The sequence below is a fragment of the Sarcophilus harrisii genome, chromosome 1 (genome assembly GCF_902635505.1).
Source record: "Sarcophilus harrisii chromosome 1, mSarHar1.11, whole genome shotgun sequence".
Taxonomy (NCBI): Eukaryota; Metazoa; Chordata; class Mammalia; order Dasyuromorphia; family Dasyuridae; genus Sarcophilus; species Sarcophilus harrisii.
This window is the reverse complement of record NC_045426.1, coordinates 635772091-635797677: the sequence shown is the minus strand read 5'-3', so window position 1 is coordinate 635797677 and position 25587 is coordinate 635772091. Positions and strand designations below refer to the sequence as shown.

Genomic DNA, 25587 nt, shown 5'->3' with positions numbered 1-25587 from the left:
TCAAAATTTTCTATTTTGTGATCGTAATGATCTCTAGTTCTTTTGGTCATAAAGACCCCCTTACAGGTCTGAGGGTAAACTATCCTGTTTCCTCTAATTTATTAATAATTTCATTCTTTATCCTGGTCATGAACCCATTTTGACCTTATCTTGGTGTCGGCGTTAAGTATGGATCAATGCCTAGTTTCTGCCATTTGTTTCCAATTTTCCCAGCAATTTTATCAAACAGTGTTCTGATCCCAAAAGCGGGATCTTTGGGTTTCAAAGACTAGGTTGCTATATTTGTTGACTGTTTTATCCTGAACCCTAATCTATTCACTGATCAACTAATCTATTCCTTAGCCAATACCAAATAGTTTTGGTAACTGCTCTTATAATAAAATTTTAGATCTGGTCAGCTAAAACCTTTTTGATTTTTTTTTAATTTTGAATTCGACCTTTTTTTTTCCATATAACTTTGTTATTTTTCTAGGTCATTAAAATTTTTTAGGGTCTGATTGGTATAGCGCTAAATAAATAGATTAGTTTAGGTAATTTTCATCTTTATTATTTTCTCGCCCTATCCAAAAACATTTAATATTTTCAGTTGGTTAGATAGACTTAATTTTGTGAAAAGTGGTCTGTAATTTTTCATAAAGTTTCTATTTTTCCCTTGGGATGATTCCTAAATATTTATATTATCAGTAGTTACTTTAAATGAATTTCTCTTTGTAATTCTGCTTTTGGATTTTTTGTGATATATAAGAATCTGATGACTTATGTGGGTTTATTTATAAACAACTTTCTAAGTTGTGGATTATTTATAATAATTTTTAGAAATCTGGGGTTCTCAAGTATACCATCTTCATCCAAAAGTGATAATTGGTTTTCCTCATTTGCCTATTCTTTTCCTTTAATCTCTTTCTCGGTCTTATTCTATAGCTAGCGTTTCTAATACAATAAAATAGAACGGTGATAGTGGGCTCCTTGTTTCCTCAGATCTTAGGAATGGTTGCAGTTTGTCTCCATTACATATATTACTGTGGTTTAAATAGATTTTGATTATTTTAAGCAAAGTCCTTTTTTCCTATACTCTCAAGTGTTTTTAATAGGAATGGATGTTGGATTTTATCAAATCTTTTCCATCTATTGGGGATCATATGGTTTTTTAATTTGTTATTAAATGGCCAATTATATTGATGTTTTCTAATATTAAAGCCCCATTCCTTATAAAATCTTATCTATTATTATCTTGGAGATGATTTTCTTTAGTCTTTTTACTAATATCTTATTTAATTTTAGCATCAATATTAAGGGAGTTGGTTAAATTTTCTTTCTCTTTTTCATACCTGGTTTTGGTATCATCCATGTTTTTTTGGAAGGAATTTGGTAGGACTCCTTCATTCTCTAATCAAATAATTTATATGCATCAGGGCCATTGTTCTTTAAATGTTTGGTAAAATTCAATTAAATCCTCTGGTCCTGGTGATTTTTCTTAGGGGTTGTTTAATTGCCGTTCTATTTCTTTTCTGAAATGGGACTTTCAAAAATTTCTTCCTCCTCTTTAGTCTGGGAAGTCTATTTTTTAGGTAGTCATCCATTTCCTTAGGTTATCAAATTTATTGGCATAAAGTTGATCAAAATAATCCTTATTATTTCTCTTTTCCTCTTCATTGGTGGAAAGTTCTCCTTTTTCATTTTAAGAACTATTTCATTTCCTCCCTCCTTTTCTAATCAGTTTCAAAGGCTTTCTATTTTATTGGCTTTTCCTAGAACCAACTCTTAGTTTTACTAATTAGTTCAATAGTTTTTTACTTTCAATATTTTAATTTCTCCTTTTAATTTTTAAATTTCCAATTTAGTATTTGATTGGGGTTTTAATTTGGTCTTTTTTAGTTTTTTTTTGTTCAAAATTCATTAATCTTTTCTTTCTCTGTTTTATTCAAGTAAGCCTCTAAGGATATAAAATTCCCCCCTTATTACTGCTTTGGGCATCCACAAATTTTGGTTGATGTCTCATCATTGTCATTATCTTATGAAATTATTAATTTATCTATAATTTTGCTTCACCCAATCATTCTTTAAAGATGAATTTTTTAGTTTCCAATTACTTTTGGTCTTTTCCCCTAATTTTTTGTTGAATATGTTTTATTGCATCTGATCTGAAAGAAAGCATTTACTACTGCTTTCTTGCATTTAAAAAGATGCCTAAATATGGTCAATTTTTAATGGTTCCATGAACCAGAAAAAGTATATTCTTCTATCTCCATTCAATTTTCTCCAAAGATCCAACATACCTAATTTTTCTAATATTCTATTTTACTTCTTTAATTTCTTTCTTATTTGTTTTGTGGTTTGATTTGTCTTTCTGAGGTCAGGTTAGATTCCTACTATTCGTTTTGTTGTCTATTACTTCTTGCAACCCTCTTCTTCTCCTTTGGAAGTTGGATCCATACCACTTGGTCATATATGTTTAATATTTATATTGCTTTTGTTTATCCCTTTGCGGATGTAATTTCCTTTTATCTCTTTTAATTAGATCAATTTTACTTTGTTGATCTGAGATAGGATGGCTCCCTCTTTTTTGACTTCACCTGAAGCATAATAGATTTTGCTCCAGCCTTTTCCTTTACTCATATGTATCTCCCTGCTTTAAATGTGTTTCTTGTAAACAACTATTTAGGGTTCTGACTTTTGATCCAGTCCTATCCCTCCTCTTTTGGGGAATTCATCCCATTCACATTTATGGTTAAATTACTAAATCTGTATTTCCTCCATCCTAATAACCCCCAGATTGTGCTTTACTTTTCTTCCTCCCCAACCCTCTTTCCCCTTTTTAAACTTATTTGCCTTTTTGCTTTAGTTTACCCTCTTTATAATCCCTCCCTCCCCCCGGGTCTTTTTCCCCTTCCTTCCCTTATGACTCTTTTCTTTTCCCTTTTCCTCTCCCCCTTTTTAATGGGGTGGAGTTTTTTCTAAAAATTCATTTTTTCTTTACCAACTCATGGGTAAGATTCACAAAATTTCCTCCCCCTCTAAATTCCCTCAGATATGATAAGTTTCCTTTGCCTCTTTGTGGGATGTGGTTTCCCTCTTTTTTCCTTCCCACCTTATTCTGTCATCCCTTTTCCATATCTACTTCCTTTTTTATTATATCAGTACAATAAAATTTAATGATTCTTTTTGTATATCCACAACAGAAATTCAATTCTTAGAGTTTTTTACCTTTTCTGCATCTCTTGGTTCTGTGGTTTGGGGATAAATTTTTTTTTTAATTCTGGTTTTCTTAGAAACAAATGGTTCATTTGTTTCATTAAATGTCCATCTTCTTCCCTGGAAGAAAATGTCACTTAGCTGGGGTTTATTCTTCTGCATCCCAAGTTCTTGTGCCTTTCAATATCATATTCCAGGCCCTTCTTTCCTTTAATGTAAGGGGGCGAGATCTTGGGTGATCCTTATTTGGCACCTCTATTTAAATGGTTTTTTTTGCTGCTTGTAAAATTTTTCCTTAATCTGATAGTTCTGAAATTTTCCCCAATATTCAGGGGTTTTATTTTGGGTTTCTTTCAGAAGGTGTTCGATGAATTCTTTCAATGCCTATTTTCCTTCATTCTATTACATCTGTGCAGTTCTCTTTGATGATTTCTTGTAAGATAGTATCATCTTTTTTCATTAGTTTTCAGAAGTCAAAATCCTAGTTATTCTCCTGATCTATTTTCCAAGTCTGTCGTTTTGCAATGAAATTCATGGTTTTTTCAGTTTGTCAATTTTTTTGGTTTTGTGACTGATTCTTGCTGTCTTAATGAATCATTAGTTTCTATTTGTTAGTTCTAATTTTAAAATTATTTTTTTTGTTTTTTTTTTTAATGTTCAATTAGTTTTTTAAATGTATTGTTTGGTCTGTGGAATTTTTTCCATTTCACTAATTTTTTTTTTAGTGTTATTTTTTTTTTCAATTCCGATCCTACTTTCTTGGATGTTCTTTGTCTTTTCAATTCAGATCCTACTTTCTAGTGAATTCTTTATTTTTCAATTCACAATTCTTACTTTCCTGGATTTTTTTACTTTTCAATTCTATTTCAGGAAGTTGTTGCTCTCTTGTAAGGCTTCTCTTTCCTTTCCCCATTTTCTTCAACTCTCTTTTTGGACTTTTAATGGTCTCTTTTGGGAGCATCATGTAAAGGAGGACAGTCGTGCATTTTTGCTGTTGGGTCTCTTCAGGTTTGTGACCTGGTCTTTTCTGCATAGAAGCTGTCGTCGTTCTTTTCATCTTTTTATTTGTTTTAAAGCCTTTGGGGTATGTCTCCTAGGCAGGGGTTCCACTTCCTCTGCAGATCAGGGAAGATGTAAACCGATTTCTGGCTCCAGGTAGGGGTGCCTGGTGGAATTTTCCCTTCCCCCAACAGGAGTGGATTCAGCACTGGCCGAGCTATCAAACTGTTAGTAGGACTGAGTGGGTTAAAGGGTTGCCCCTGGCTAGGAAACTAAGGGGTAAATGTCCTGCCCCAGGCCGGAGCCTCTTGTGGGACTGGAGGTGGTGACCCCAAGACCACAGACCACAGACCCAGACCGCCCGGTCTGCCCCAGTGTCTCCCCAATCTCGCCCTGGAAAAGCTCTATGGCCCCAAGCTGGAGCTCCCCTGCCAGATTGAGGCTAACCTGGGTTGTCCTCCTGCAGTGCAGGATCACAACTCCCAAGGAAAAACCCCTTGCAGGTTGGGGTTGGCTTTGCTGAGATCTGTCTTTCACTTTCGGTTTGAGGCTCTCCTCAGAACCCCTAATTTTCTCCCTTCTGCTCTGATCTCCCCCTAGGACCCCTTTTGGTGGACTGCAATTTTCTTCGGCTGGTGAGTTGTTCTCTTCTTATCTTTACAATTGAGCAGTCAAGACTATTTTTGAGGCTCGCTATAATATTGATAAAGAGGGTAAGAGAAGAGCTTAGAAAGTCGCGTGTGTCTTCTCCGCCTTCTTGGCTCCGCCCCTGTAGTCCTGACATCTTGTATGCGTCAATTTCCTCCTGTATAAAATGTTCATTTCTGGATGACTTGGGAACTGCCCCATATATACATTATCCTCCCCTCTCTCCTCCCACAAAGTACTTCAATTGATTTTCTGAGGAAATCAAACCTTTAACTTGAGAAGGAATGTGATTTTTCCCATGAGAGGAACTTTCTACCACACTATAATCTGACTCATCATCTGTACTATTGATTAAAAACTATTGATAAAAAGCTAAAATAAAAATTTGTCTAATGGCAAGCTGAAGTGAGACTTCTGATGCTGAATGCATTATTATAAATTTTAAGGAGAGGAGAAATTTGGCCTCTCCCATATGTGTTTTCAAGCTTTCAGGATCCACTGAGGTCTCCAGTCAGCCCAGGGATGACATAGTACAATAGAAGGTGCTCCACAAGTCAGTTAGCAACATCTGGAGGTTTCTGGATTAGTGGAGAGGGAGGCTAGGAGTGGTGGAGTAGGCAAATGAACTTGAGCCAGAGAACCTAGCTCTGTATTATTTCACTAATAGAATTTGATGTCATTGTAACAGGACTAGATTTGCAGATCTGGGTTTGGCTCTGTGCTATACCACTTACTGACTGTGAGAATCCTATCTCTGGACCTGTTTCTTCATTTGCAAATAGAGATAATAGTCACTCCTCTCCCTTCCCCTTAGAACTGTTTTGAGTCCCCAGTGAGCTCATTGATGCCAAGTATTTCCTAACCAGAGTTAGGAAGCATTAAAGAGGTGTCATATGGTCTTATTATTCATTGATTGACTCTCCCCTGGTCCTCATCCCCAGTATACACACATCTATAAAGGAAGCTTCTTCAAACTTCATTCCTCTCTCAATTCTCACATCAAATCAGGTCTCCTTCCACCCTAGGGCCTGACGCTGTCCATCAATCCACCTTCTCTCCTTCCCCAGGCTGGGACATAGATTTCAGGCAGCAGGAACATGTTCAAATGATGTGCACCCGGTCTACATGTGAATTGCCTCTTGTTCTCCAGAAAGCTGACAAGAGATAGAGATGCTAGCAGGATTAATGACACTCCCTCAGCACAAAGCAGGAATTAAAGACAAGAGGGTAAAAAAAAAATTAAATCCTGTATGCAGCCTTTTTTGCAAAGAATGGAAAGACTTCCATTTTTTTTAATAGTGGGGGGCAATGAAGAGGTCTGGACTTCATGTTTTGGAAGCCCTATTAACATCATTCCCCTTCCAGCCCCCATTTTTAAGGCCAAGCAATAGGGAAACGAATGGTAAGAGAATGAAAAGGAAATCCCACCTACCCCACAATAGTATAGTCCTCTTTAGCCAGTTAATAGACCAACATTTAGACTTCCTACATCATCAGCCTTGATAGCCATTTGTAGGCACCCCACAAACGTAGTCAGGGCAAGGGGAAGTGTTCAGTTTGTTTGAGAGGAAGGGAGCCATGAGATTCTTTGACACACTTTCCCTTTCCAATTGAATTTTTAGTTATTTTTTCTCTCTAATGAGCAGATATCTTTAACTCAAGACCCCCCAAACAAGGAAGTGTCATGGTCCTCAGCTTCTACAGACTTTTTTTTAATCTCCACCCTCAAATACTTGTTTTTTTCCCTGAATTTATATCAGCCTAAGTAGTGGAAATATATCATGATATAGAAGAAAACAATAATAGACTTGGAATCAAAAGAACTAGGCTTAAGTGCCAGCTCTTCTATTTATAAGCTTTGTAAGCATGAGCAATAGTTGAACTTCTCAAAAGCCCAGTTTCCTCCTCTAAAAAGGAAATTGGACTAAGTCAGTGATGCTTTTTTTTTTTTAAGTCAGTGATTCTTAACTTGTTTCTTGTGTCATTCCTCTTTAGCAGTCCACTGAAACCTTTGGATGGCTGAAAATGGTTTTTAAATAAAAGTGAAATAAATAGGATTTAACAAGAAACAAATTATATCAAAAATATGTATTTCATGTTTAACTAATATTGGAATACTTGCTGTCTAGGAGAAATGGTAGGGAAAAGGAAGGGAGAAAATTTTGGAACACAAGGTTTTGCAAGGATGAATGTTGAAAGCTATCTTTGAATTTATTTTAAAAATAAAAAGCTATTATTAATTTTTTTAAGAAATATGTATTTCCCTTCACTCCATCTAGATTCAGAGATCTTAAATGTATCCTTGATTCCATTGAAGGTCTTAATTCCAGAGTAAGAGACTCTGAACTAAGTGGTTCTAAGATCTTATCCTACCCCATTTGCCCATCTTATGTTCCAAGAGCTCTAACATTCTGTGATTTTGTAACAATGGTCTGAAGCTTTTTCTCATACTATAGTTAAGATATGAAATATGGCTATATAATTTTCTGGACATACCAAGTCATGCTGAAGATGAAGGTTCTTTAATCTACCTAAATCTGGTTCATTCTCTTTGCCCTGTTTTCTGTAAACCTTCAGAAAGTCATATTATGACATTGTCAAATTAATTGGTGGGTTGGTTATTGTCCTTCTTTCTTGAAGAGGACCAAAATGATATTACTATGTTAGATAACAATGTGTCTGATTGAGGCAGATCAGACCAATATGAGCTCAGAAGGCTCTACTATAGTTGGGCAAAAATAGGGCATATCAACATTTGGGATGGAGAGGTCTCTAAATTAGTGCACCTTGCGTGTGTTCAGAAAAGACTAGTGTCTCTGCTGTCAGAGCTGTGGAACCTCTTTTAGAGCTACTTTCCACCTTTGGTGTCCACTTGATCCAACCAGTTCTCACTTGTTCTAAAAGAAATGACCAATAGGATGATTTCAGTGAGAGAAGCCTGGAGAAACTGGCATGAACTGATGCTAAATGAAATGAGCAGAAACAGTAGATCATTATACACAGCCACAAGAAAATTATACAATGATCAATTCTGATGGATGTGTCTTTCTTCAACAATGAGATGATTAAAACCATTTCCAACTGTTCAATGATGAAAAGAGCCATCTACACCAGAGAGAGGATAGTGGGAATTTATATTTTTGTAAATATTCATCCATTTAGGTTATAATATCAGAATTGCTGCTAGAGTTGGGCAAAATAGCTCCTAATTATTATTTTTCAAAACATATGCATGGATAATTCTTCAACATTAGTCCTTGCAAAACCTTGTATTCCAAATTATCTCCCTTTTCCCCCACACTCCCTAGATGGTAAGTAGTTCAATATATGTTAAACAAGGTAGAAATATATATTAAATCCAAGATATGCATACATATTTATACAATTATCGTGCTGCACAAAAAAATCAAATCAAACCAGTTTAAAAAAGAGAGAAGCAAACTAAAATGCAAGAAAACAACAAAAAGAGTAAGAAAGCTATGATGTGAACAACATTCATCTTTATTATATTTGCTCACCCCATCCAAGAGCATTTAATATTTTTCCAATTAGCTAGTTCAGATGTAATTTGTGTGGAAAGTGTTTTGCAGTTTTGCTCATAAAGTTTCTGATTTTTCCTTGGCAGATAGATTCCTAAATATTTTATACTATCAGTAGTTACTTTAAATGGGATTTCTCTTTGTAACTCTGACTGTTGGATTTTGTTAGTGATATATAAGAATGCTGATGACTTACGTGGGTTTCTTTTATAACCAGCAACTTTGCTAAAATTGTGGATTATTTCTAATAACTTTTTAGTAGAATCTCTGGGGTTCTCTAAGTATACCATCATATCATCAGCAAAGAGTGATAATTTGGTTTCCTCATTGCCTGTTCTTATTCCTTTGATATCTTTCTCAGCTCTTATTGCCAAAGCTAGCATTTCTAATACAATATTAAATAGTAACAGTGATAGTGGGCAACCTTGTTTCACTCCGGATCTTATTGGGAATGGTTGCAGTTTGTCCCCATTACATATGATACTTACTGCTGGTTTTAAATAGATGCTACTGATTATTTTAAGGAAAAGTCCATTTATCAAGAAAACTATTATCATAATTGACCATATCAAGAACAAAACCAAAAGTAATCATATGATAATTTCAATAGATGCAGAAAAAAACATTTAACAAAATACAGCACCCATTCCTATTAAAGCACTAGAGAGCTTAGGGATAAAGGAGCTGTACTTAAAATAACAATTAGTTATCTATCTAAAACCAATAGCAAGGATTATTTGTGATGGAGAGAAACTGGACACATTCCCAATAAAATCAGGGATGAAACAAAGATGCCTCTTATCATCTCTATTATTCAACATTGTACTAGAAATGTTGGCTTTTGCAATAAGAAAAGAAAAAGAAAGTAAAGGAATTAGAATAGGCAATGAATAAATAAAACTATCACTCCTTGAAGATGATATGATGATATAGTTAGAGAATCCTAGGAAACCATCCAAAAACCTACTGGAAACAATTCACAGCTTTAGTAAAGTTGCAGGATATAAAATAAACCCACACAAATCATGAGCATTTCTATATATTACTGACAAAACCCATCAGCAACAGATAGAAAGAGAAATTCCATTTAAAATTACTGTAGACAAAATAAAATAGTTGGGGGTCTATCTGCTGAGACAAACCCAAACTATATGAATGGCATAAGAAAACACTTTTCACACAAATAAAATCAGAATTGAACAACTGGAAATATATCATTTGTCCATGGCTCGACTGAGCTAATATAATAAAAATGACAATTCTGCCTAAATTGGTCTATTTCTTCAATGCCATACCCATCAAACTGCCAAAAACATTATTTTATAGGACTAGAAAAAATAATAACAAAATCCATCTGAAAGAACAAAAGATTAAGAATATCAAGGGAATTAATGAAAAAGAATAAAGAGGATTGTGGCTTATCAGTACTAAACCTAAAACTATATTATAAAGCAGCAGAATCAAAACGTTTTTAGTACTGGCTAAGAAATAGAGTGATGGATCACTGGAACTGATTAGACACATACAACATCAAGGGTTACAGGACTCTAGTATTTGACAAATCCTCAATCTCCAACTTCTGAAATAAGAACTCGCCAATTTGACAAAATTGCTGGGAAAACTGGAAAATAATATGTCAGAAACTCAGCATAAACCTGCATCTCACACCCCATACTAAAATAAGGTCAAAATGGATACATGATTTGGGCATAAAGGATGTTATAACATGTTGAAAAACAACTTACCTATTAGATCTTTGGAAAAGGGAGAAATGTATGACCAAAGAACTAGAGAACATTATAAAAGGCATAATGGACTACTTTGATTACATTAAATTAAAAAGGGTTTGCACAAACAAAACCAACAGAAATAAGGAAGGGAAGTTCCTTAAAAGAGAAGTTCAAAGTTGAGAAAAAATCTTTCTGTATTTCTGATATTGATCAGTGTTGGAATCTTTACAAAGTGTTAAGCCATTAGAGTTGATAGAGACAATAATTATCTAATTTGGCATGGTTCAATATGATTGATTTGATCTTAGAAGGAGATATTTTGGGCCAGAACTTGAAACAAGGTACTAAGTACAACTGATAGAAACAATGCTTGTGTTCACACCTTTAGAGAGCTCATAGAAGCAAGAAATATTTAAGTACTCATTGGAGTTCATGTGAACTCCAAACATGTGTTTGCAAGATTTCAGGGTTTAGTATGAGATATCTGAATTCACACCTCCCTTAATTCCTGCCTCCAGAAGGCAGAGCCAACCTTTTACACTCAGCATAAATAGAGCTTCAGTGAGCCACTTGACAGACTTACTTTGGAACATTCCCAGGGGTTGGAGAGGAGCACTCTGGGAAGAAGCCCACAAGCCCTCTTTCGGAGGCAAGAGAGATTCATTACAATTTCCATCTTTGTGCTGGCTGGAGGCTGAAGGACAAACCTTTGGATTTGGAGACATTCAGCGGGGAGCTCTTGGAACCAAGCAGAAAGATAGGCCTCTAAGAAAAACTAACCGGGCTATATTGGAGACAATAAAAGATCTGAACTTTTAGCACCTGGGTGATTATTGATTTTAGCTGAAACTAAAACTGCATCCAGAAAACCTTCCCGAGAAACCTGCTTTCTCCCAGGGAGAACCATCAAATTATTATTTAAAAGAAGAAAAAAACACCACAGATCAGTATTTTTGATAATGACCTAATTTCTAAAATATATAAAGAATTGTGTCAAATTAATAAGAATGCAACTCATTCCCCAGTTGATAAGTTGTCAAAGGATATGAACACATGATGATGATTCAATTCAGATGACACAATTAAAGCCATTTATAGTTATATGAAAAAATTCTCTAAATCACTACTGATTAGAGAATTGCAAAGTAATACAACTGAGTTTCTACCTAACCTCTTTGATTGGTTAAGATGACAGGAAAAGATAATGATAAATATTTTGAAGCAATGTGGGAAAACTGGGACACTAATGGATTGTTGATGGAATTGCAAAATGATCCAAACATTCTGGAGAGTAATCTGAAACAATATCCAAAGAGCTATTAAACTGTGGATACCCTTTAATTCAACAATATCTCTACTGGGCTTGTATCCTAAAGAGATCATTTAAAAAAAGGATAAAGAGCCCATGTGTACAAAAATGTTTGTAGCAGCCCTTTTTGTAATGTCAAGTAACTGGAAACTGAGTGGATGCCCATTGGTAAGGGAATGGCTGAATACATTATGGTATATGAATGTTATGGAATATTATTTTTCTAAAAGAAGTTACCAACAGGATGATTTCAGAAAGGTTGGAAAGACTTACATGAACTGAGGCTAAGTGAAGTGAGAAGAACCAAGAGAACATTGTACACGGCAACAACAAGATAATGTGATGATCAGCTATGAAAGATGTGACTCTTTTCAACAATGAGGCAACTCAGGTCAATTCCAATAAACTTGTGCTGGGAGGAGCTAGCTGCATTCAGAGAGAAGACTATGGGTATTGAATATATATCACATTTTCACCCATTTTGTTGTTTGCTTGCTTTCTCATTTTTTTTTCCCTTTGTGATGTGATTTTTCTTGCACAGTTTGATAAATGTGGAAATATGTTTAGAAGAATTGAATGTGTTTAACGTATATTGGTCACTTACTGTCTAGGGGAAGGGAAGCTAGAGAAGGAGAGAGAAAAATATGAACACAAAGTTTTGCAAAATTGAAAACTATTTTTTCTCCTGACTACTCTCCATCTCCTATAGTGAGACTTTCTATACTTAAGTTTCCATACTGGATACTCACTATATAGGATGCACCTTCCTATAACATCAAAGATACATAACCAGTCTATTAGACCTGAACTGGCCTCTGCTACAATTGTACCCATATGCTAGTAATACCACTAGCCTTCATAGAGGTAGTCACTGCTCTACTATGGGAACTGTCTTAGAAGAGTCTGTTATGGGACCTGCCCTAATGAATGGAGAATCCAACCATGCTGGATTGGAGGTGCTGGTCAATGACTTGTTTGGGGATTGTCAGCTGCTTCCCAATTTTGTCCTTCTCTGATTGTGCCATGCACATGTCTAGGCTCCTGGATTGTCTCCTCTAGCCTTAAGTCTCTTTTTATGAAAATTAATACTCTCTTCTGATAAAAGCCAGAATCAAGTGTGTGTGTGTGTGTGTGTGTGTATGTATGTGTGTGTGTGTGTGTATGTGTATGTCAGAGAGAGAGAGATAGAGAGACAGAGACAGAGACAGAGATAAGAGATAGAGAGATACAAACACATACACAGAAATAGACAGGGAGAATCTCCAAAATATTGCAATATACAGAGAGAAGGCAAAAGAACTATGAAAGTTCAAGAGATTCTGCCCTTTGGTATCCTGCCTTGAGAAATAAACACAGGATTTGGCAAATATCAAAGATTACTCACCCTGGATTTGCTCATCAATGTTAATGATCAGCAAGTTTCAAAGGGATTTTCCCAGAATATATGAGTGGTGCCAGTTCACTCTCTCCTTGTTCACTGAGCCAGCAGGAAGCTCTAACTTACTAAGATGTTACAAAGATAATGACCAGACATTACATTCATTTTAGAGCTTGTGTTCAAAAGCATGAGCTAGACAATAACCTTGTTGTATTTATCTCCTAGAGATCTAGGATACTCTTTTTTGCCAGTTGAAAAAAATAAATTTTTTTCTTTAAAAAATAAATGACCTTTATCTTATACCTAAATAGAGCTAGTAGGGAAGGGATAGGGAAGAAAGCAGAAAGCATTTGTTTAAAACTTTGCAAAGGTTCTCACATTACAACAAGAAGAGAAGGCTTGTGCTGATGGGGAAACAAAGGTATATGATGTCACTCTTTAAATATCTAAAAGGTTATCAAATAATTAGAAGCAGCAGAGAACTGAAGAAAGGTACTGTGGATATAAAAGGGGAAAGACTGGATCTATGAAGTAAGGATAAGGGAAGAGATATAGATAATTCTAATATTATCAGACTGCATGACCAGGAAAACGTTGACCTCCATTGGGAAATAAAATTAAAAGGAAAATGAGGGGTCCTGTAAGTTGAGTTTGAAATGAGTGACAACAAGACATCTAGGTAGAAAGAGATTACCAATTGGGAAACTGGAGCTTTGGGCTTTAAACCAAGATGAGAATTTGGAGCAATGCAATCAGTCAATAAGCATTTATTAAGCACTTATTAAGTGTCAAGCCCTTTGCTAAACACAGGAATGGACATAAACATAGAAAGACAATCCCTGCCCTCAAGAAACTTATATTCTAATTATGTAGCAATCTTATGTAGATTTGAATGCTGCCAGTATAGTAATAGCTTGAGATGTAAAAATGAAGAGCATGAAGAAGGCCAGACACAGACCCTTGAGGAGTACCTCTTGGGGAAGGAGGAAGAAGAGGGAAACTAGAAAAGAGCTCTGAGAATGGATGGTTAGAGTTAGGAGCAGGAGAGTGAAGCATCACAGGAATGAAGAAGTGAATCATTCTTGGCACTCCAAGGTTATGAGCTTACAGAACACTAGATGATACAGTTAAAATCTTTGGATTCAACCAACAATTTATTTACAGAGTGCTGCTTATGGGCCTAACAACATGTTGAGTACTTTGGGGGAACACTCCACACTGCAGGCAGCTGTGATTTTAATTATTATGCTCATCTTTCTCTCAATGAGGCTGATTGAAATCCCACTACAACTTGATATGAAGTCTTCAGGAAGTCTTTGTACTCCACTTGTTTCATATTATTCCCTCTCCCTCACTGTGTTCCATGAGTTATGATTTGTTCCCCTTAAATAAAATTCCATCATCTCTTAATTTTGTGCATTTGTGCAAGAGGGCCATCATGAGTGGAAAACATCCCCTTCTCACTTTTGCCCTTTAGCACCACTAGGTTTTTTAGAACTGGTTTTCCTATGGACACTCAGACTCAAAATGTCCAAAAGAGAATTTATCATTTTTATCCCCAAATCTTGCCTCTTTTCTTAACTTCTCTATTGTTGCCAGAGTGACTACCATCTTCCCAATATCCTAGTTTCCCAATCTAGATGCCATACCCTTTCTTTTCCCTGTCCCTGCCAGCATTCTAGTGCAGGTGCTGTCATCTCAGACCTACACCATTGCAAGAGCCTGACTTAATCCTATCCCTATTTCAGTTCATCCTCCACTCAGCTTTTAAAGCAATCTTCCTAAAGAGCAGAACTGACTATATCTCCCTCATTATTTAGTCAATTCTACCAATTCCTTATAACCTACAAAATCATATATAAAATCCTCTAGTTGTCTTTTAAAGTCCCTCATAATCTGACCCCTTTCTACCTTTCCAGTCTTCTTAGTCCTGATTTACTCCAACAAACTCTGAGATCCACTGATGCTGGATTCCTTGATATTAATCACACAAGACACTCTATCTTTGTACTCTGGACATTATCACCATTTTTCCCCCATGACTGGAATTGTCACCCTTTTCCATCTCTACCTCTGGGCTCCCCTGGTTTCTGTCAAGTTGACTCAAGTCAAACCTTTTGCAAGAAGCTTTTTCTAATCCCCTTAATTCTGGTGCTATTCCTTTGAAATAATTTCTAATTTATATATGTGAATACAAAGAGAGAGACAGAGAGAGGCGGGCAGACAGACAGAGACAGAGACTGAGAAGGAAGGAAGAGAGAATCTTGCTTGCATATTGCAAGCAATATCCATTAGGATAAGAGTTCCTTGAGGGCAGGGAAAATTGTCATCTTTTTTTTTAATCCCTGGTACTTAGCACAATATCTGAAGCATACAGTAGTTGCTTAATAAATGCTTGTTGACTCAACTTGTTGACAACCTTTTTCAAAGAAGGGTGAAAGGGAAAGTGATTCCTCCACAGGAGGCCTATCCTGATACCTGTAGTTATCTGTGTTTTTTTCCTTTTATTTCTTTGTATAACCTTGTGAATACTAGACATTTGGTTGTCTGTATACATATTTGTTCTTAGTAGAATGAAAGTACCTTAAGGGCTGGAACATTTCAATTTTTTTTTCTTTGTTTCCCTGGTGCCTAGCAAATTTCAGCCATAGTGAGGCTTTGACATTTTTTTAATCGAATACAACTGAGTTCTTAAGACTAAAAAATTCTCCATCCTTTGCAAAATTGGTATTGGGCCTCTTGACACTGTTTCTTAGATGATAAACATACCAGCAATTGTCTGAAACTTATACAAAGCCATTTTTGTACGTTGGTAGGTAGGATCTGAGCCTGTATTTTGTTAACACAGCCTGTCTGGGTCCAGGATCATCAGCATCCCACAACAATTACTACTGGACCAGACTTAGAGCTTGCAGGGACCTTGGAGCTCATTGAGTAAAATCCCCTCATTTTACAGATGTGGTAAGGGATATGCAGAGTAGTTGGGGGATACTAACATTAGATTGTTGCTTTAAATGAAGTCATATTCAAACTGGGGAAACAGGGCACATCCATATTAATCACAGTTCAATGATTCGAGGTTCAAAAGGAGACCCCCAAGAGGGATAGGTCACAGACCAATATCATGAGGTGTCTCAAAAGAATTTGCAGACTTGAATCCATCTCCAAATCAAGGGGCAAAGTTTATTGTAATTTTAATGCCAGTTGAAGCAGGCTAAGTTCCAAAATGATTTAGCAAAGAACTAGGAGCAAGAAAATAAATTTATAGGAAAAGACAGAGAGAACTGGTTCTTCATGACACTGATATGCTAATTTTATGGCCAAGAGGTAGAACTAAAGAGGGGTCTATTCACTATTGTCTCAGGAACTTGGTTATCACTGACCAGCAGATTATTTATCTGACAGTCAACAATGTTTATAGGACTATCCTAAGGCCAGAAGACTTTAGAATCATTGACAGATTGTTAGAACAATAGCATTCTAAGGTCAGAGGACCTCAGAATCATTGCCATATCTTCCCTAAAGTCTAGGGGAAAATATATAACTATCATTGACAGATTGTTAGAACAATAGTACTCTAAGGTCAAGGGACCTCAGAATCACTGTTATTTTTCTCCTAGAAGCTGTACCCCTTCACTATCGTATGAGAGAGGACTAGACTGGGAGTCAGGGCACCCAAATTCTGATCCTGGTATTGTCAACCACTAGCTGTATGACTTTGATCAAGTCACTTCTCATGGCCTCAATTTTCTTCTCTGTAAAATAAGATCACTTGATCTCTAAGGTCCCTTATAGGGCTAACATTGTAATGTTATGCCACAGTCTTCTTGAACTGTTCTACCTCAATTTCCCTGCACTAGTTTCCCTAATTGTCCTGAGTTTCCCTGAATTGTTCTACCTCAGTTTCCTTAATTGTTCTGCCTCATTCCCCTTAGAAAGTAAAAACCCGTTCTGGTTCACTAAGACTGAGGACCATTTGCTCTAAGGATTATAAATTGTCAATGTGAGACTCAAGATGAGGGGGTGATCAGACTTCTTGGCTCCTAACTCCTTCTGCTCTCAAGAATTTATGACACTACCCCCTCTAAAATATTCCAAAAGATAAGACTATTGCGGATATCTCATTGACATCTTTTCTTCTGTTTATTCAGATATCCTGACTCTGGCTTCCAGCCCCCCCCCATCCTGCTAGAATCAAATTTATGGTCCTGAAACTTCCCACTTTCAATGTTCTGACTCCCCCCCTGCCTTGGTCTACCCTTGTAGCTGAACCATGTGGCTATATAAGTCATTGAGAACTCACATTCATCACTGGACACTTTGAGATGGGAGTCCTGTCCAGTCAATTATACTCTCCAATTAATAATATCAAAACTCTCTAATCTCTATCTTGCCTCAGTTTCTCCAGCATTACAGTAATTTCTATAATGTAATATGCTCCAAACTATTCTCCTTCCTAAGGTATACATCTAACCACATTGTTCCCTGGTTCAAAACTACTGGTGGTGAAGGCCTACCTGCCTGTAGGAGAAAATGCTCCACCTGTGAAGGGCCTGTCATTCAGGACCTCCACCACATACCTCCAAGACTACCTTTCTAGTCCTCTTTTTAACATGATTCCTCTTTGTACTATATATCCCAGTCATACTGATTTCAGACTCAAGAAGCTTATTGTTCCTCAATGTATTTGCAGAAGACATATCTCAAACCTGAAACAAATTCTCTCGTTATCTCCATCTTTAATATTATTTATCTTCCATTAGTGCTAAGCTCAGGTGGTAACCTCACAATGAAACTTTTCTTGATTGCCCCTTTCAGTTTCTAGTGCTTTCTCCCTTCTCAAATTACAGTGACTCTGAAAATGTGTCCTTCAGTAGAATGCAAGCATCCTGAGGTCAGGGATTGTTAACAGTTTTGGTTTTGTGTCCTCAACATGAAGGGAGCAGGCTACCTTGATGAGAGTAGGCATTTGCTGAATTGAACCAAATGAGTTCAGTTAAATCCTGAATTGCCTGGAATGAGCCCTGATATCCTATGCTCTCTATTCTACCATCCTCTTTTTAGGACTTCTTAAAGCTCTGACATGTCCTGGTTTTATGACTCAAAGGCAATGGACACTGAATGACCAATCTGAAGGAGAGAGAAGTGGAAATCTGGAAGGCAGGAGGTCCTGCCTGAAGATTTTGGAGGCCAGCTGCTTCTGCTCAATATCAGAGTCTGTCAGTAAGAGAAAAGGCAAAAAGAGGGCTTGTGGGGAGATAAGGTTGCCCTTGAGATTCATTGGGGCTGCTATCAACTTAGCTTCAATGAATTTTCCAGGGCACTTTCTCCTTGATCAAGCTCCACTTGAGCAAAACTTTTCAATGGATGCTTTTCTTTGGTCTGTGACATTGTAGAGATGAGGAAGATAGAAAGCATCAATTTCATTCCTCAGGAGCTCCTGCTTTCTCCGTTCCACTATTTCCTCTGCAGAACAGCAGCCCCTTCTGGGCCAGAAAGTCCAAAAATCTTATCCTCCTATCCCCAGCCAGTTCCATTAACAGCCATCTGAATGGTGTTCTGGCCCCTCATTTCCCATTCCAACAGTATTTTCAGAAAAATCATTCACACTGAGTAATCTATAACTAGCAAGTTTGTATTAAAGAGAAACTGGCATTAAAATGGGAATCAAAACTTTAAGCCAAAGTAATAAGTCTCTAATGTAGAATTTTGGTTAGGAGCATGATAGCTGATATTTCTATTTAGAACTTTCAAAGTTCAAAGATAAAAGCAAGGAATCCATTTGCCCAGGGAAGAATAACAGATTTTTTGAGTCACGTCTGTAAGCTAATCTATGAAGTCAAATAATAGGAAAGAGAGGACTAGTGAAGTCCAATTGATATTTATATATCCCTTTCAACACTTATAAAGCATATTAAATACGTTATTTCATTTATTCTTCACTAGAACCCACTGAAATTGATCTTCAAAGAATTATCCTCTATTTTATATTTTCACTTTAAAACGTGGAACTTAAAAAGTTAACAAAATTATCCATTATAACAAGGATGTTAAATAGCATAAAGGGAATCGGAAGTTGCTTATTGTCTGATCTTGAACTTCCCACCACCAAACACTATCTCTTACAATTATAAAGAAGATTTTACTATTCTCACAAATGTCAGTTCAAGACTACATGTCTAAATATGTTGCTTAATAAATATTATCTAATAGAAACAATATGATGGGGCTAATTAAGAATTTTTGTATCCATTTGATAAATGGTCAAAGGATGTGAGAAGGTAATTTTCAGATGAAGAATTCAAGGCTATCTATGGGCATATGAAAAAGTGTTCTAAATCATTTTGGATTAGAAAAATGCAAATTTAAGTAAAAATTGACATACTACCTTGTAACTGTTATATTGATTAATATGGCAAAAAATGGATGTGATGAATGTTGGAGAGGATGTGGGAAAACTGGGACACTAATGTACTTTTGATGGAGTTGTGAACTGATCTAAACCATTCTGAAGAACAATTTGAAACTATAATGAAAGGGCAAGCAAGCTGTGCAATTACTTTCACCCATCAATATCACTAGTAGGCCTGTATCCCAAAGAAATCATTTAAAGAGAAAAGGACCTACCTGTGCAAAAATATTCATAGCAGTTTTTTTCATGGTGGCAAAGAATTGGAAACTGAGGAAATGCTCAGTGGTATATGCATGTAATGGGATATTATTGTTTGTGTAAAAGTATTGTACGATAACAAATGATGAATAGGAAGATTTCAGAAAAAAACTAAACAGACTTTTATGAACTGATGCAAAGTTAAATGAGCAGAACCACAAAAACATTATACATAGCATCAGCAATATTGTGTGATGATCAACTATGAGCGACTCAGCTCTTCTCAGCAACACAATGATCTAAGACAAGTACAAAAAATACACAAAGTAAAATGTATTCATATCCAGATAAAGAACTGATGGACTCTGAATGTAGATTGCAACATATTTTTTCACTTATGTTTTCTCATATTTTTTCTTTTGATCTTTTTTTTTTTCTTTCACATCTATGGCTAATATGAAAATGTTTCACTTGATAGCACATATATAAAATATATCAAACTGCCTATCATCTTTGAAAAGAGGAAGGAGAGAGGATGGAAAGAGGAAGAAAAATTTGGAATTCAAAATCTTATAAAAATGAATGCTAGCCCTTTTTGTAGTGCCAAGGAATTGGAAACTACATCATTTGGGGAATGGTTGCATAAATTATGGTATGTGGATGTTATGGAATAGTATTGCTTTATAAGAAATGATCAGCAGGATGATTTCAGAAAGCCCTGAAGAGACTTACATGAACTGATGCTAAGTGAATGAGTAGAACCAAGAGAACACTATACATGGCAACAAGATTGTATGATGATCAATTTGACAGATGTGGCTCTTTTCAACAATGAGGTGATTCAGGCCAATTCCAATAGACTTTTGTTGGAGACAGTCATCTAAATCCAGAAAGAAGACTGTGGGGATTGAATTTGAATCACAGTATAGTATTTTCACCTTTTTTGTTGTTTGCTTGCTTCTTGTTTTCTTTCTCATTTTTTTCTTTTTTCATCTGATTTTTCTTGTGCAGCATGAAAAAATGTGGAAATAAATATAGAAGAATTTCACATGTTTAACATATATTGGATTACTTGTGTAGGGAAGAAGGTGAAGGGAAGGGAGGGAAAAATTAGAATACAAGATTTTGAAAAGGTGCATGTTGAAAACTATCTTTGCATGTATTTTGAAAATAAAAAGCTATTATTTTAAAAAAAATAAGTGAATGGTTCTACAACCATGAAAAAGTGTTGTTGTTGTTGTTGTTTTTAAGGAATGCTAATTTTTTTTACATACAACTCGGGGGGGGGGAGGGGGAATAAAATACTATTTAATTAAAATAAAGCCAAAAAAAAAAAGAGTTTTAGGATATTTGGTACTAATTAAAAGACTTGACTTTCACTGTCAACTATAATAGTTGTCAAAAACAAGTATGAATTAATAATAATAATAATAACTAGTATTTACACCGCACTTTAAGTTTTACAAAATATTTTACAAATATTATCTCCTCTGATTCACATTACAACCTTGGCTAGTAGAAAGTGTCATAATTTGAACTCAATCTTCTTAATTCCAGGTGTGATCTAGTTGGCTATTATCTTCCATTCTCAAAGAGGACCAAAATTATATCACTATGTCAATATGTAATATGTAAGACTGTGGCTGATTAATCCAATAAATGATAAAAAAAATTGATGCAACTAAAAAATTTTCCAAACCTTTGGTTGGTTGATTATTGTCCTTCAATTTTGAAGAGGACCAAAATGATATCACATATGCGAATCAAGATATAATATATCCAACTGTGATTGATCAGGCTAATATGAGCTGGAAGGCTCTATCACAAGTTAGACACAATCCAAATGAATGTTAGGAGATGTTTCAAAATTTGCATATCTTATATTTCTTTTGAGCAACTACAATTCTGTTTTGTTTATACAGAATAGTGCCTTTTTTGATGTGGGCACAGTATGATGGTTGGTCCTGTGTCCGTGTTTGCCATGTCTCACAATGAATTCCAAAGTTCTTTAGAAAGACTGAAAGTGTTATACTCTCTGCCATAAAGTTTCAATACTTGGTGAGTCAGCTCAAGAAAGGCAGCATCTGGTACTTTATGTTGTCAGATATTCTTCTGGATGTTTCTAAGATAACTTAAATAGAAGTAATTTAGTTTCGTGCCATGGCACTAGTATATAATGTCCAGGTTTCACAAGTATACAATGGTATGGTCAGCACAATGGCTCTATAGATATTCAGTTTTGTATTCAGGCTAATAATACCTCTTCTACATTTTTCTTTGGAATCTCCCAAACACTGAGCAAATTCAGGATTGCATTCACTAAGTTTATCATCTATGTGTACATTCCTTGAAAATTCTGGTCCCCTTTCAGGTCAGACCTTTGAATGAAGATGGCAGGTGTGCAGGAGAGGTGGTGACTGAGGATAGCACCAAGCCAAATATGAGCAAAAATGAGCTGAAGAGACATTTGAAGAAAAAGAAAATTTCTGAGAAAGAAGAAAAGCACAAAGATCTCAGTGAGAAGCAGCTGAATTAAACTCCTACACCACTCATGATGACATGTTTTGCCTAGTGTTGAGGAGAGTCTGGAACCAAATCTATATTACAAGATCCACAGCCAGGAGATGCAGCAACTGAATGACAGTGGAAAGGACATTTCACACACAAGTTTCATGGAGACACTTCACTCACTACTTCATCAAGCAGTAAAATCATTTATAATCAGGCAATCATTTGACTGACATCACCACGAAAAGACTTTTGGGGGAAAATTCATCTTTTATGATCTTTGAGGAGTCAAACTATAAGTGATGACCATTTCAGGAATTATAAATCAGAATAATTTTTTCATATAAATAACAATCTTTAACAGTGAAACATTATTGGGGTTCAGGGGAATCTAGGAAGACCAAAAAGGAAGAACTGAGAGTACTTTTCCACAAGATTAAACTCCTGACATCATATTTTCTTATGTTGTCTTACTTTCATTTTGCCTCAAAGATAAGGAAACACATTATTATTAATAACACTTAGACTTGATCCTGTATGGCTTTGTGAGATAGAAGTTCATAACCCACTCCAAAATAATTATCTATATGAGGAACTTCCTAGATGAGTTGGATTTCCTAGAAATAGAAACTGAATATTATAATGAATGTCATCCAAGGTGGAATTGTTGCCAAACCCTTTATCACTTACCACAATAAGGTGGATATGAACTTTTTATAAGAGAATTGCCCCAGAGCTCTGATTACAAGATGCTGGTAGATGATGACAATGACAGGGTTTATGAAATTGGTCATCAGTTCAGGAATGAAGGAATTGATTTGACTCTCACTCACAAAAAACCTGTGAGTTTTACATGGCACATGCAAACTACTGTGATCTCATGGAAATCATGAACAAAATGGTTTCAGGAATGGTGAAGAACAACATTGTACAAGAATATTACAAGAAAATTGTAATGTTCTTCACCATTACAAGAAGGTACACAATTACCTATCACCCAGAGGGATAACACTCTGATATTGATTTCACACCACCTTTCTAAAGAATCAGCGTGATAGAAGAGTTTGAAAAAGTTCTTGCCATGAAGCTTCCTGCGATCAGTCTTTTTGAAATAAAAGAAGCTTATAAGATTTCTTGTTGGCATTTGTGTAGAGAGAGTTATAGAGAGTACTTCTCCCCAAATTACAACAAAGATTCTTGACAAGTTTGTAGATGAGTTCCTAGAAGTAAACAGCATCAAACCAACCTACATCTATGACCATCCAAAGAGAATGAGCCCACTGGCCAAGGGACAGCACTATCAGTACAGCCCTACTGGGCACTTTGAGTACATCATGATGAAGAAGGATGTATCCAATGTCTATGGAGAGCTGAACAATCTGATGTAGCAAAAGCAACTTTTTGAAGAACAGGCCATTTGTTAGAAAATAACAAAAAAATTGTGAAAATACTATATTGTGATCCACATTCAGTCCCCACAATCTACTCTCTGGGTACAGATGACTCTCTCCATCACAAATCTATTGGAACTGGTCAGACTGTTGAAAAGAGCCACACTCTTTTGAAGCTCAAACCAGACTTTGTAATCTTCCCTGACATCTGTTCCTCTAGTCCCAGGTATAGCATTCTATCTATTGTCACCTAACTGTATCTAAAACATTATAATATATACTATATTCTCTATGGAGAAGCACTCTGATCCATTCTTTCATTCAGTTATTAAACAGTACCTAATGTGACCTAAACTTGTGCTATTAGGGAAACAAATAAATGGAAAAAAAAGAATCTTTTCCCTCAAGGAATTCCAAATTAATTGCAATCATCATTTTATCATATCCTCACAAATTCTGAAAGGTGGAAGATCAGATATTATCACATCTATTTTACAGTTAAATATTCTGAGGCTTGAACATCTGAGTGCTTAAGTAGATATAGCACTGGTGTTGAAGTTGGGAAAACCTGAGTTGAAAACCAACCCCAAATACTAGCTGCATGACCCTGTGCACTGTTTTCCTCAGTTTCCTCATCTATAAAATAAGCTGGAGAAGGAAATGGCAAAACACTTCAGTATCTTAGCTAAGAAAATCCCAAATGGGATGATGAAGAGTCAGACAGGACTGGAACAGTCAAACAACAGCGATGTTCTGAGGTGCAGAAAATTTATGATTAAGGTTATATCATGAGTTAATCAAAGAACTATATCTTTATCCTGGGCTAACCACTTTTTCTACCACAAAGCCTATAGTGCTATAGAATATTGCTTCATAAAAGCTATTGGTTTAGGAAAATAAGAATAGTGATAATGGTGATAGCAATGTTAAAATAATAATATTGCCTATAAATACTATTAAATGATATTAAAATAGCTCCTAGCTATATCCAGTAAAATAGCTCTTGTAGGATTTTATCACATGAACACAGAGACATTTAGGAAAAGACAGTTGAAATACTTAACCCTGAGAATACCCTCATCTCAATAATCAGGAAAACAAACAAAGACCAAAAACAACCACAAAATCCTAAGTTTTACTAACACCTAAGACCAACTAAAGAACAAACTTTCCTCCAAAGGGTCCTATGGAAACCTAGATGGCAGCTCTAATCTAATTTACTGTGAGCTTCAGGCCTGGTTTATTAGGCCAAAGGAAGAGAGATAGGGGCCAATTATTATAACAATCTGGGAGGCAGAAAAGATTCCTGGGGCAAAAAGGTAGTTACTACTGTTAATAACTCTAACAAGAATATTAGCCTCTTACCTAGCCTAAGTTTTCCTTTTAGACTAACATAAAAAGCAGGAAAAATGAGAACTTTTAGATTGATCAATTGGATTATATTTTAAAATTGTTGTAGGACAATTTATTTAGCACTGGAAGGGATCCCAGAGGCCATCTCATTTAACCCTCCATCCATTTTACATATGAGGAAACTGAGACATCTGAGTGATAATGACTTGCTCAAGATCACACAAATTGCTTAAGTAATATATGAACCCAAATCCTCTAACTCAAGAGCCAGAACGTTTTTTTTTAAAGTTTACTGTTTTTTTATGAACATGCTCTCTATAGATTAAAAAAAAAATAAAAAGGACAATAAACCAAGCTCTAATTTGTAGCATTTGCTGATTTCTAAGGTATAAATGTCCTCACTAAAATTTTAACAGTCTCTAACAATCTCTCACCAACATAAGCTATCTTTAACATACCCTTATATTGTTATTATTTATTTCAGTACAATGAATGCAGAGAGCCAAATCCACTTCTTTTAGAAAAAGTAGTAAGATTTTAATCAATAACAGTCAAGAAAAATTCCATATGGTTTTGTACATAATGACTTTTTAATAAATGTTTATTAAATTGAATTGAATTCCTCCAGGCCTAGAGTAAATATAACCTAACACATAGAACATTCCCTCTTAAATCTCCACCAGATAATGCCCTGTTTTTTTTTTTTCAGTCTTGAGACAAATATACCTTTCCTATCCTAGTCCCTTTCAGATACCTTAATATGTACCACTTTCTTTTGTGTTTCCTTTTTACAGTTTTGTTTTTTTATTTTCAAAAAGGTTATTTTCAGTTCCAAATTCTCTTCCCTCCTTCCCCCCCCTCCTCCAGTTTTTAAGAAGGCAGGCAAAATGATACCTATTTTACATATGAAATCATGCAAAACATTTTCAC

The 25587-nt window shown here is 35.7% G+C and overlaps 1 pseudogene; it reads left to right on the top strand.

The window, feature by feature from the left end:
• The first annotated feature begins 4474 nt into the window (after positions 1–4474).
• Positions 4475–23337, top strand: LOC100915915 (annotated as a pseudogene).
• Positions 23338–25587: the final 2250 nt, after the last annotated feature.